This window comes from Mustela nivalis, assembly GCF_964662115.1.
Source record: "Mustela nivalis genome assembly, contig: HAP1_SCAFFOLD_891, whole genome shotgun sequence".
NCBI classification, from domain to species: Eukaryota; Metazoa; Chordata; class Mammalia; order Carnivora; family Mustelidae; genus Mustela; species Mustela nivalis.
This window is the reverse complement of record NW_028135773.1, coordinates 251381-265212: the sequence shown is the minus strand read 5'-3', so window position 1 is coordinate 265212 and position 13832 is coordinate 251381. Positions and strand designations below refer to the sequence as shown.

Sequence of the window (13832 nt, the reverse complement as noted above, 5' to 3'; positions counted from 1 at the left end):
ATAGTCACACCATAAGCATCACATATTTGATTCCCCTTTAAATAGTAAACAGTGCACAACCAGAGCATACCTTCAAAGCTATCAATATACTTACTCTGATATACTATTTTTGTATTTTTGTAAATTAAAATAATTAAATTATAGAACAAGAGTTTCAGGTGGTAGGTGTTGTAAGTTTTACCCAAACTGACTTTTGTCAAACTGGTTTTTGTCATCATATATGTCAAGTAGTTTTCTCGGGTTTATTTTTAGAATATCCTTGTATAATGAATATTTACACTGATATCTAGTATAAAAATCTTGCAAAATATTTTAGAAACATTAAGATATTGAAAATCAATCTATTTCTTTAATTCACTGAAGACATTTTTGGCTTGTTTCCAGTACTTTCTTACTGGTTAAAAAATGAATTTGAAGTAGTCTGAATTTCATTATTATATGGCACTTTCCCTTTGATGAATACAAAGACGATATTCTATATTAGCTATCTGAGAAGAATTTATTTTTTGAATTTTATTTATTTGTAAGAGAGAGAGTGAGAGAGAGCACAAGCAGGGGGAGCAGCAGGGGGAGGGAGAAGCAAACTCCCGGCTAAGCAGGGAATCTGTTGCAGAACTGAGTCCCAGGACCCTAAGATCATGACCTGAGCTAAAGGCTCAGGCGTTTAACTGACTGAGCCACCCAGGGGTCCCAATCTGAGAAGAGTTCTGTATGTTATTCCTATTAATATGCAGTTTAAAGTCTAGGTAATTAACTTAATATTTTAGTGGCTATTACATAGATAGCACTATGTTCCAGGCAGAGAGTAAGAAAGAAATATTAAATCAACCATATTCTATGCATTCTAAATGAAAATAATTAATCAATCATAATAAATCCTTCTATTTATGGAATATCAACTTATAAGCTTTTCTCCATATGAACAATGCCAAATACCAGAATAAAGGGTCATCTAATACAAATAAAGGATAGAATTAAAGAACTCTGGTAAGCCATTTAATTTTGAAAAATGGTGTTCTATTGTTGCTGAGTTGTGGTTTTCAGTTACATAATATCTGATAAGTGTAGAAGTAACATGAGTGTTACGTGAGATGAGAAATGGTATATAATTAAGATATTTTTAAAAGTACAGATAAATACAAATTTGTAAACATAGCATTATGGAGGAATAAAAATAAAATACACACTCTAAAGTGAATAAATCTTGGAAAGCTAATAGAGAAGTAAAACAAGGACAGTGCAAAAAGTATGGTGCATTTTTATAAAGTTCAAACAAATTCTGTGAAACCATAGATGGACTTAAAGGTACTATTGTGTATCAAATATTGTAAAAATTAAGCAAGGAAATAGCAAACATAAAATAACCAAAGCATACAAACTTGGGTAGATACAATAGGTGTGATCATGTTCTACTTCATAAAGAGATGAGTTAATAGATAAATAGAAGTAACTAGACTTTTTAGAAGTTAATAAAACTTTGCCTGTTATTTCTTAGTAATATAAAATATATGGTTTTCTAACAAAAACGTTTATCTTAAAAATATTTAAAAATAAATTTCAGGCTACTCATAAGGTTATATTTACTTTTCCACTGAAGGAAAAGCTGGTTGTTGTAGTTGTAGTTGTAGTTGTTTGTTTGTTTTAGTCTCCTCCTAGTTTTTATTATTATAATGTGGAATGAGGAATGTTAGATGGAAAAGTGAATTATTTTATAGACAAAAATCATTACTTGATTCACTTCCTGGTACAGCAGATGGAGCTCCTGAAAATATGCCCTTTTGCCTTATGGAAGAGTAACAGTTATGCTTACTTCTGAAACATACTTGGTGGTGGCCCTAAATAGTGACACCATAGTAAACATTTTGAAAATTTGCAATTAATCTTTATAGTCATAGGGCTCCAAAAGGCACTGCTGGTATCTTAGCAGGTATTTCAATAAAGCTAAAAGTTGCCTGACTGTTTAAAAATATTAACAAGGCACAAAACATGGCAGAAGTATTGTCCTCAGATATTATTTTTTTCCATATGCTCCTGATTCCAGACATGACAAGTTATTTTTAAAAATTTTTTTATAAAAGATTTTATTTATTTATTTGACAGAGATCACAAGTAGGCAGAGTCAGGCAGAGAGAGAGAGAGGAGGAAGCAGGCTCCCTGCTGAGCTGAGAGCCCAATGTGGGACTCGATCCAAGGATCCTGGGATCATGACCTGAGCCAAAGGCAGAGGCTTTAACCCACTGAGCCATCCAGGCGCCCCCATGACAAGTGATTTTTTTTTTTAAAGATTTTATTTATTTATTTGACAGAGAGATCACAAGTAGGCAGAGAGGCAGGCAGAGAGAGAGAGAGAGGAGGAAGCAGGCTCCCTGTTGAGCAGAGAGCCCGATGTGGGACTTGATCCCAGGACCCTGAGATCATGACCTGAGCCGAAGGCAGCGGCTTAACCCACTGAGCCACCCAGGCGCCCCAACAAGTGATTTTTGATAGATATATATACAATGTATTTTCAAGTTATAGGAAAAATGGTTCTGCTATTTTTAACCTTTTTTTTTAATTACATAATTTTTAATTAAAATTTTATTTTTTAATGTTTTACATTTCTTTTCTTTTTTAAAGATTTTATTTATTTATTTGACAGACAGAGATCACAAGTAGGCAGAGAGGCAGGCAGAGAGAGAGAGAGGGAAGCAGGCTCCCTGCGGAGCAGAGAGCCTGATGCGCGGCTCAATCCCAGGACCCTGAGATCATGACCTGAGCCGAAGGCAGCAGCCCAAACCACTGAGCCCCCAGGCGCCCCAATGTTTTACTTTTCAATATACTACTTAGAACATAAAACCTATTCCATTTTGTAAGAAGTTTAACCATTTTAAAAATGGTAATTTTCTCATTGTGTCTTCCCCTCACATTGCTTTATTTTGAATAAAAAATTTCACAATAAACATAACTGATGCTTTCCTTCTGACGGTCCCTCTGTTGGTCATATTGTATATGAGCCATGACATTTAGTTTTACAAAATTTATTGATGTTTGTTGATATGTTTTATCATAACTAATTTTCCCTCCCTTATCTAGATTCCCCAGCTTTCAGACAGGTGGACACTTCAATAAACCATACCCAAGGGATGTATCAAGTACTTCTTAGACATTCTCTCAGATCCTTGAGGTCTCCTTTTGCCTAGGGATTTGCAATAGGTTCTGCCAGAGGCACCACTGTGACAACTGATGTCCATGGTCTATCTCCTGCTAAGCTCAAGAGGTCACTGGTTTCCAAGTTTATCTATACAATTAATGCATTCCAGCAAGTTCTTTTTTTTAATATTAACACACTTATTTTAAAGTTTATATGGAGAGGCAAAGACTCACAATAGTCAACATAGTGTTGAAGGAGAACAAAGACTGAGGACTGACTTCAACGTTTACCATAACGATGGGGCACCTGGGTGGCTCAGTGGGTTAAGCCTCTGCTTTCGGCTCAGGTCATGATCCCAGGGGCCTGGGATCGAGTCCCGCATTGGGCACTCTGCTCAGCAGGGAGCCTGCTTCTCCTCATCTCTCTCTCTGTCTGTCTCTCTGCCTATTTGTGATCTCTCTCTCTGTCAAATAAATAAATAAAATCTTAAAAAAAAGTTTCCCATAACGATAATTGTAAGCAAGATATTGTAATACCACAGAAAGACTAGATTAAAGCAACAGAATATATATTATCAATTATATTTTATATTTAATATAAAAGCAAAAGCAATACAAGAGAGCAAAATACAATCTTTTAAACAAATGGTTCTGGAGTAAAAATATAATATAAAATAAAATAATAAAATAAAATAAATCCAGGCAGATATCATACACTCTTCACAAAAATTAACTCAGATTGGATTATAAACCTAAACATGAAACATGTAGAAGGTAATATAGAAGAAAATTTAAATGACCTTGGTTTTGGCAATAACTTTAGCTACAAAAGCACAAGCACTGAATTTAAAAATGTCTACTCTGTGAAACACAATGCCAAGAGAATGAAAAGGCAAAGCACAAACTATGAGAAAAAATTTGCAAAATACACATCTGGCAAAGGGCTGTTAATCAAAAATACACAAAGACCCCTTAAAACTCAACAATGGGGGAAAAACCTGATTAAAAATGAGCCAAAGACCTTAGCAGATACCTCACAAAAGAAAATATTACAGATGGCAAATAAGCATATAAAAAGATGCTTCACATCATATGTCATCAGGAAAATGCAAATAAAAACAAAAAAGAGACACCAGTACATACCCAGAATCCAGAGCACTGACAACAGAACACGAAATGTTGGTGAGGATGTGGAGCAACAGGAATGTTCTTCCATGTCTATTGAGAATAAAGAATGGAAAACAACTTGGCAGTTTCTTACAAAACTAAACATTTTCTTGCCAGATGATTCAGCAGTAGCAGTTCTTGGTATTCATCCAAAGAAGATGAAATCTATACCACAAAGATGTCTATAACTGACAAAAGCTTGGAAGCAACCAAGATATCCTTCCATAGGTGAAAGGACAAATAAAGTGTAGTACATGCAAACAATGGATAATTATTTAATGCTAGAGAAATGAATTACCAAGCCATGAAAAGATATGGATATAAATATTTAATAAATATTTGATTTTAGGCTTCTACCAGTCTATCAATAGTATTAGTATATTTTAACAGTGAATGCTCAGCATTCATGAATTTACCTAATAAAATATTTTGGGTTCAATATTTTAAATACTTCAACCTCTATGATTATATTCCTAATAATTTTATATTGGGTTAAATAAACCTTAATTTTTTGTAGCTTGTTTCTTATTGCAAAAGAGCTCAATGAAATTTGAGAAAATAAAAATTTACCAAAAAAAAGTTTAGTTTACTATTGCCAAATAATTTAAAACTTTATCTTATATTTAAATACATACATTTTTCTAAATTGATTTATATGCTACTAAAACCAAAAACTTTTAGTTATACTAGATTTCATATCATGCAATCAATGCCAGAAATCCATCTGGCAATGATTTGTCTTAAATAGAGTTAAGATGGGTGTTATAACAATGCAAGATGGAAACAAAGATAGTATAACAATTGGTGTTACATAACTTTTCCGTTTTGATCAAGTTCTAATCTACAAAAGGCTTTTATCAGTGACAGACTTGAGAATTTAACAAAACTTTAAAACAAGCATGTGCGACCCATTCCTAGAAAACAACACAATCAGTAACACTTTATTTAGATTAAATCATGACTATTTCTCCATTTGAATAAAAAAGGTAGCAACCCCAATAAGTTTACTGAACATGAAAAGTTGAAATGCTATAATGTTCCTAAGGAATTAAATGATCCAGTCATGAATTACAAAAAAAGGATATAAATTACCAAAGTGTTTGTATAATTGTAATGTACAACTGCCCATTATCGTTCAATAGTGTAGGCTTGTACAAGAACTCTATAAAAGAACTCCATTCTAAACCGTGGAAAATATGTTCCCTTTCCCCCGATATACAACTATTAAGCCATTCATTTAGCTTTTAAAATACCCACTTAATACAGGCTTTTTACACATTTGAACAGGCAGCAGGCCTCTATTCTTATGGCTTACATCTGAAGGATAGACTTCTAGCGTAAGAGGTAAAGCCCATAAAGGAGCCCAATAATAACAACAAAATACAGTTTAGTGAGCCCTTACAATCTGCCAGCTACCTTTCTGAGAATACTTCAATTAATAAAACATATAAAATACCTGACCACAAAGAGCTTACATTCTTTTGAAATATAATAGTGAAATAATCCAATAATAGAGGGGCACCTCGGTGGCTCAGTCCATTGAGTGACTGCCTTTGGATTGGGTCATGATCACAGGGTCCTGGGATGTAACTCCCCAGCAGGCTTTCTAGGCAGTGGGGTGTTTTCTTCTTCCTCTGCGCACCGTCCCAATTCTCTCTCTCTCTGTCTCCAATAAGAAAATAAACCAGTAATAGAATAATGATTGATGGTTGATGGTGATAAGTGTTACAAAGAAATACAAGAAAGGTAAAAGCCATTGGAGAATTCTGGGATGAAAGTTAATTTTATTTTGTGTTGGGTGGTTATATCTCATTTATGAGATGTTATTTGCACAAAGACCCAGGAAGTGAAGGAGAGTGTTATACAGATATTAAAGGAAAAGATTGCTCTAGGCAGAGCAAGTAAGTATATAGACTTTGTGTGAACAGCTTGTCTGTTACTTTTGAGGAAAAGCAAGGAGGCCAATGAGGAGTTCATAGTGGTGGAGAGAGGAAGAACGTATTGATGTATGACCTTCTAGTACATTGAAACACCTTCAGTTTTTATTTAATATGAAAGGGGAAGATACCAAAAGACTTTCAACAGCAGAATAAAATCATCTGACTTGATTTTTAGGTTAAATTGCTGTACCAAAATAAATTTGCAGGGAGAAAGGAGTGCAGTATGTGTGGAAGTGGGGTTATCAATCAAGTCAATAATTCAGGAACATATGATGGTGTTTTTAGCATGCGGGGTGGTAATAGAAGTGGTGAGGGATGGTTTTCATTTTGCATATATTTTGATGGTGAATATTCTGGTGAACAGGATGGGGTATGTGCAGAACAGACGATATCAACATTTATTTTACCTGCACAAACAGAAGGGTGGAGTCTTCAATCCCTGATATGGAGAGAACTCAGAGTTCAAATGTTCTTTCTCATTAAATGGCATAGTGATGATGAGGATTTAGTCAGACAGTGAAAGAGAGCAGTAAGCACAGTGTAAAGCGGTATGGCATTATAATACATTTGAACATCAAAAAACGTTGTGTTGGATCATCTTTTTATGTGAGTAAATAAATAAATAAAGCTTCCTGGGGTTCTGATAGAGGTAAAGAAGACTGCTATATGATCCAAACGGGCACGTGCACCAAAAGTTTATAGCAGTAATATTCACAATAGACAAACTATGGAAAGAACCTAGATGTCCATCAACAAACATCAAAAAATGAATGGTGTATATATATATATATATACATATATATATGTATATATATATAATGGAATGCTATGCTATATATGTACATATATATATATATATATATATATATATATATATATATATATGATGGAATGCTATGCAGCCATCAAAAGAAATAAAATATTGCCATTTGCGTTGACATGGATGGAACTAGAGGTTATTATGCTTAGCAAAATAAGTCAACCAGAGAAAGACACTATCATATGATCTCCCTGATATGAGGAAATGGAGGTGCAATGTGGGGGGTTTGGGGGACAGGAAAAGAGTAAATGAAACAAGATGGGATTGGAGGGAGATAAACCATAAGAGACTCTTAATCGCACAAAACAAACTGAGAGTTGCCGGGGGGGGGGGAGGGTAGGGAGTGTGTGGTGCGGTTATGAACATTGGTGAGGGTATGTGCTGTGGTGAGTGCTGTGAAGTGCATAAAACTGGCGATTCACAGACATGTAGCCCTGGGGCTAATAATACATTATAGGATAATTAAAAAAAAGAAGAAGACTACAATAAATCAAATGCTATGGTGTTCAGCAAAGAGTGTCTAATCAGGCATATTTTATTAAAGTAACCAAGTAAAATGATGGTCGAAAATTGAAATAACAGAAAACATAAAAATCTGAGATTTTAAAAAGAGGTATGGGACAGTGTAGAGAATATAGTCAATGATATTATAATAGTGTTATATGGTGACAGATGGTGGCTATATTTGTAGTGATCATAGAATAATGTATGGAGATATTGAAAACCTGAAACCAATGTAACACTGAATATCAACTATACTCAAATAAAAAATAGTAAAAATAAAACATTTTAATTTAAAAAGATAAAAAGAGGGACAAGAATTTGAAAAGTGAATTTCAACAAGAGTAAAGATGAGGCTAAGACATACTCTGAACCTTGAGGAAAACACCATTTTGAAAATTCTTCCCATTTTGAGAAAACTCAAATGAATCAATACCTTAAAAGAACCCATTTTAACTGAGAGATGTAATGAATGCTCAAGAAATAATTTTATGAAAGGATAATTCTTACCTATGAAACAGCATGCAGAAACCAGGGGAAATACCTGGAAGCAAAATAAACTATACTGAAAATAAGAATTAGGAAAAAGATAAATGATGAAAGATAATAAATTAGACCTGCGACAGAGACCTAGTGAAGAGAATTTTTAGCTTGTGGTTTAATGTTTTTGAGGATAATCTAGAGTTCATAACTGCCTGGAGGCAGGCTGGTTGTAGTCAGTTTAGGCAGACCCCTTGACAGGCCTACTTTGGGCAGGTGGTGTTGGAGGAGGCCATTGGGTTGGACAAAGACAAATCCAAACATTTGACTAAAGTGTTTTTGAAGATGTTGAAGTCAGATGCAACAGAGAAAGACCGGTCAAACCTAATCTCAGAAATGGAGATGATGAAGATGATTGGACACACAAGGACACCATCCACCTGCTGGGTCCTGCACACAGGACGGCCCTTCGTACACTCTCATGGAATATGCCTCCAAAGACAACATACAGGAGTACCTGCAGGCCCAGAGGCCTCCTGACCTGGAGTACTGTTACAATATCAGCCTCAATGCAGCAGAGCAACTCTCCTCCAAGGACCTGGTATCCTGTGCCTACCAGGTAGCCTGAGGCATGGAGTACCTTGCCTCCAAGAAGTGCATACACCAAGACCTGGCCACCAGGGAAGTGCTGGTGACAAAGGACAACATGATGAAGATCTCAGACTTCAGCCTTGCCAGAGATATCACCACATCAGTTACTATAAAAAGACAACCAACAGTGGACTGCCTGTGAAGTGGATGGTCCCTAAGGCCATGTTTGACCAGATCTACATCCACCAGAGTGACTTCTGGTCTTTTGGGGTGATCCTGTGCAAAATTTTCACTCTGGAAGCCTCCCATATCCTGGAGTGCCTGTGGAGGTGGTTTTCAAGCTGCTGAAGGAGTCATTTGATGGATAAGCCAATAAGTGCACCAGAGAGTTATACACAATAATGAGGGGTGGCTGGCATGTGGTACCTTCAAGCTGCTGGTAGAAGACCTGGATCATACTGTGGCCTTGACCTCCAACCAGGAGTACCCGGACCTGTCCTTGGCCCTGGAACAATACTGTCTATGCTTTCCCAACACCCAAAGCTCCACCTGCTCCTCAGAGAAGAAGAATTCCACCTTCTCTCATGTGCCGTTGCCCAGGGAGGCCTATCTGCCCTGACACCCAGCCCAGCTTGCCAATGGTGGACTCAAATGTCTAGTATCCCTATTACTCCTGTCCAGATTCCATCATAAGGTGTAACCCTTACCCCCCACCCTCCCTGAAAGACTCACTGCCTCTCCTTTGTCCCTTTCCTACTGGCAGGAGCCAGCTGCCTACCTGAGGCCTTCACCCCTTGAAGTTCACCTCTCTTCCCCTTCCTCTTCCTCCTCCTTACAACCTGCTCATGAAAGAAAGGAACAGAGAGGCAGGTACTTGCTTGTGGCTACTTCCTTCCCTCCCATATGTTGGACCAAGACCCCTCCCTGTCATCTGGTACTGCCTGGACGTTGAGGGAGTTGGAGATGAGGCATGCCAGTGAAAGCTGTCGGAGCTTTCCTGTTTTGGTTTTGTCTGCTTAGCATAACATGTAAGACTGAGTTCTGGTGGCAGGGACCTACTCCTTGGGGCTATAGCACTAGCGAGGGAAGGTCCACTGGTCTGGGCCTTGGCTAAGAGCAACCCCTGCTCCAGAGATATGGTGCCAAGGGCTTATTAATATTGATACTAATTTGCTTTGCTGACCAAATACCTGGTATCAAAAGATGGGAAGGCAAAGACTGGAAGCAGTGTTGTGACCATGGGGTCCAGCCCCAAACTATGAAGAAAACACAAAGTGTATAAATCTGAGTAAGTATATATTTACACACCTTTTAAAATAGGTTGTTATCAAAGATTTAATCAATGGGTAATATGCTCCTCGTGGCTGGGAAGCATCAGTTGCCATATATTAAAAACAAAGAAAAGAGGTGTCTGGGTGGCTTCCTCCATTAAGTGTCCCTTCTTTTCAGGTCATGATACCAGGGTCCTGGGATGGAGCCCCACATCAGGCTCTCTGCTCAGTGGGAAACCTGCTTCTCCTTTTCCCTCTGCCCTGCTGTAGTTCCTCTTCCTGTCTCTCTGTCTGTCAAATAAATAAAATATTAAAACAAATACAAGAAAGAAACAAAATGTTTTTAAAAGGTCTTTTTTTTTTAATTTTCTATGGGTGCCTGGATGACTCAGTTGTTTAAGCAGATGCTTGCCTGAGGTCATGATTCCAGTGTACAGGGATCCAGCCCTGCATGGGACTACTTGCACCCCAAGGAGCTTGCTTCTTCCTCTCCCTTTGCACGTGATTCCCCCTGCTTGTGTGCTTCTTCTCTCTCTCTCTCTCTCTCTCTCTCTCTCTATCTCTCTCTTGCTGTCAATAAACAAAATAAAATCTTTTACTAAATAAATAAATGAATAAATAAATTTCTAAACCTACTTTCAGTTTAGGTCCCTTAACAAAAATTGCTACTGCTTCATTTAAAAAAAAAGATAATTTAGAATGATGCTTCCAGAGTTAAAAAGCTGTTTTGTTTCTTTGTCAAGATTAAATATAGAAGTGCTTTAAAAAGTAAAAGAAAAAATATGCTGTATTAACACTAATCACACTATAACTTTGGTGGTTATATCAAGATAATGAAAAGTGATTTTAAGCAAATTTCATTATCAGACATAAAGATCACGTCAAAATTACAGAAGAGTCAAAGGATGAATTCATCAGGGAGTATAATAATTCTTGACTTTTAATACTTAATAACAGATTTGGGGATATATAGGGAAATACTAAGAAGAAAAATCATAACTTCCACCTTAGAAGAGAAACGGAAAAAAATTTCAACACCCTTATTTTAAGATTATATAGACAAATGGTCATCAAATTGGTAAGATATGTAAGACTTGAACAAAATTATCAACTAACTAGATATGCTTGATATTACAGAACGCTACCAACAACCACAGACTACATATATCTTAAGCCATGATTTTCTTTGCAAAGGTCAACATTGATAATGTTCTAGTCATACCTCCGTGTACCAGGAAAGAAGGAGCATATTTCTTGAAAAACACAGCTATCAAAGCTCCATTGAGAAACCGTAAAGATGGAGAAGGTATTTGCAAATTCTATATCTGATAATGGACATCTACTCTGATTATTAAAATATGAATAAAAATAAAAAAACCTTACTAATAACCAAACAGAGTATCCAATTTTACATGTGAAGGAAATTATTGAAGAGACATGTCACCAAAAGGATATGGATGGCTTATAAGCACATGACAAATTTCTCAACATTTAGACATTAAAGAAATACAAATTAAAATCATAATGAGACATGCTTACCTATCAATTAGAATGGCTAAAATTATAAAGGCTAATTGTACTTCGTCTGAGCTAGATTGGGAAGCAACAAAAAATCTAAACTGTTGTTGGCATATATCATGATATCACCACTTTGGAAAATAGTTTGAAAATTTTTTTAAAAAAAAATGCAAAATATGTTGCAGTTACACAAATAGCCATTTTACTTCTAGGCATTTAACCAAGAGAAACAAACCCTATGTTCATACAAGGACTTGTATATGAATTTCATAGCAGCTTTATTTTTAAGAATTGAAAACAGTGGAAATGTTCATCAATGTCCATCAATAGAGAAAAGACAAATTATGATCTATTCATTAAAGAGATTACTATTCAACATCAAAATAAACTATTTACAATTGGCGATTCTCAAAGTAATGATGCTGAGAAAAGAAAAGCCAGGCAATAAATAGTATATACTGTGTGATTCCATGACTATAAAAAATCTAGAAAATACAAATTTATATATAGTCACAGTCATCAAATATATTGGTGTGATTTTAGTGCCTTCATCTGTGCTCCCATAGCTTCCTACACTTGGATCTCCGAGCATTTGTTACACCATGTGAAAATATGAACTCTTTTTCTTTATTCTGTCTTTCTAGAATAAGAACCCTTGAAATTTTATGGACATTTGAACTCTCAGTTATTAGCAGAAATTCTATCACACAGTAAGTTTCCAAATATAAAAGCCAGAGTTTTACAATGACTTCTAAGCTTTTACATGATCTAGCCACTCATTTAACCTCGGTGACCTCTTTCCCTGCTACTCTTCAGTCACTCACAGTGGCCTCCTTGCTATTCCTCAGATATGCCAGGCATGGTCCAAACTTATGGCCTTCAAGATAGCCAATTCCTTTGTCTGGAGTGACCTTATTGCTGATAGTTCTGGGCAAATTCATCACCTGTCCATACCTTTGTTCAATTGTCAGCTTCATTGTAACTACCCTGATCTTCCTATTGAAACTTTTAGCTCCCCATCCCCTGCCTAGCAACCTTGATTTTTCTCACCCTGATCGAATTTTTCTTTTTCCCCATTGTACTCATCATTTTTGAATGCACTATGCAATTTTTATTAAGGTTTATAGCTTTTAATTGTCTCACCCATTAAAATAAAAGTTCTACAAAGCCAAGTATTTCATTTACCAGTGTAGTCTGAAGTAATATCTGCCATATAATAGATTCAGTAGACAACTGGTAAATTTCAAAATAAATTAATGTTGAGTGTATACTGAATTTCATAAGTCATTTCAATATTTTTTCCAAAAAATAAACTATGTAAAACATACTTTAGCCCTGCACAAAATGCCTGGTGAAGCCACAGAAACCGTCCCTGCTACAGAGCAGGAGTTGCCACAGCCCCAGGCTGAGACAGTTTCTGGAACAGAATCTGACAGTGATGAATCAGTACCAGAGCTTGAGGAACAGGATTCCACACAGGCAACCACACAACAAGCCCAGCTGGCAGCAGCCGCTATAATTGATGAAGAACCAGTCAGTAAAGCAAAACAGAGCTGGAGTGAAAAGAAGGCACGGAAGGCTATGTCCAAACTGGGTCTTCGACAGGTTACAGGAGTTACAAGATTCACTATCAGGAAATCTAAGAATATTCTCTTTGTCATCACAAAACCAGATGTCTACAAGAGCCCAGCTTCAGATACCTACATAGTTTTTGGGGAAGCCAAGATCGAGGATTTATCTCAGCAAGCACAACTGGCAGCTGCTGAGAAATTCAAAGTTCAAGGTGAAGCTGTCTCAAACATTCAAGAAAACACACAGACTCCAACTGTACAAGAGGAGAGTGAAGAGGAAGAGGTTGATGAAACCGGTGTAGAGGTTAAGGACATAAAATTGGTCATGTCACAAGCAAATGTGTCAAGAGCAAAGGCAGTCCGAGCCCTGGAGAACAACAGTAATGATATTGTAAATGCTATTATGGAATTAACAATGTATCCATCTGAAAACGAGGACCTTTTTTTGGTGTTCCAAAAGAATAACTGCAGCTTGGTTTGAAATTTGTACTGTTTCTATCATTAATAAAGTTATGGGTTCTTGTTGGATGAAAAAAAAAACATACTTTAAATTTACTTTCAAAATATTTTATAGCATATAATGGACAATATACATAAGCCTTAAAGAAACAATCATATAAATAACCATTTCATACCTACTTAAAAATTGCATAATACCACACTCCTAGATCCTCTCTGAACGCTCTAAAATAACCCTTCAAAGGAAATACATTTTTAAGAATAATAGATTTTTTGACAAATAATTTAATAAAATAAAAGTTTCATTCATCTATGTAGATCATAATAAATGTTTTTAATAAGCATGAAATTATAACTCTGAAGTGTGCTAAAATGAAACCACCTG

The 13832-nt window shown here is 36.1% G+C and overlaps 1 long non-coding RNA gene and 1 pseudogene across 2 annotated transcripts in view; one reads left to right on the top strand and one right to left on the bottom strand.

Moving 5' to 3' along the window:
- Nucleotides 1–10317: 10317 nt before the first annotated feature.
- LOC309857563 overlaps nt 10318–13832 on the bottom strand; it is a 62654-nt gene continuing 59139 nt past the window's right edge. Inside the window, exon 3 of the long non-coding RNA XR_014307778.1 lies at nt 10318–10453. This is a non-coding gene — a long non-coding RNA (uncharacterized lncRNA). The remainder of the gene's footprint in view (nt 10454–13832) is intronic.
- On the top strand, nt 12758–13481 carry LOC309857564 (nascent polypeptide-associated complex subunit alpha pseudogene; annotated as a pseudogene). Its single transcript has one exon. The product of its transcript is annotated as a nascent polypeptide-associated complex subunit alpha pseudogene (transcript).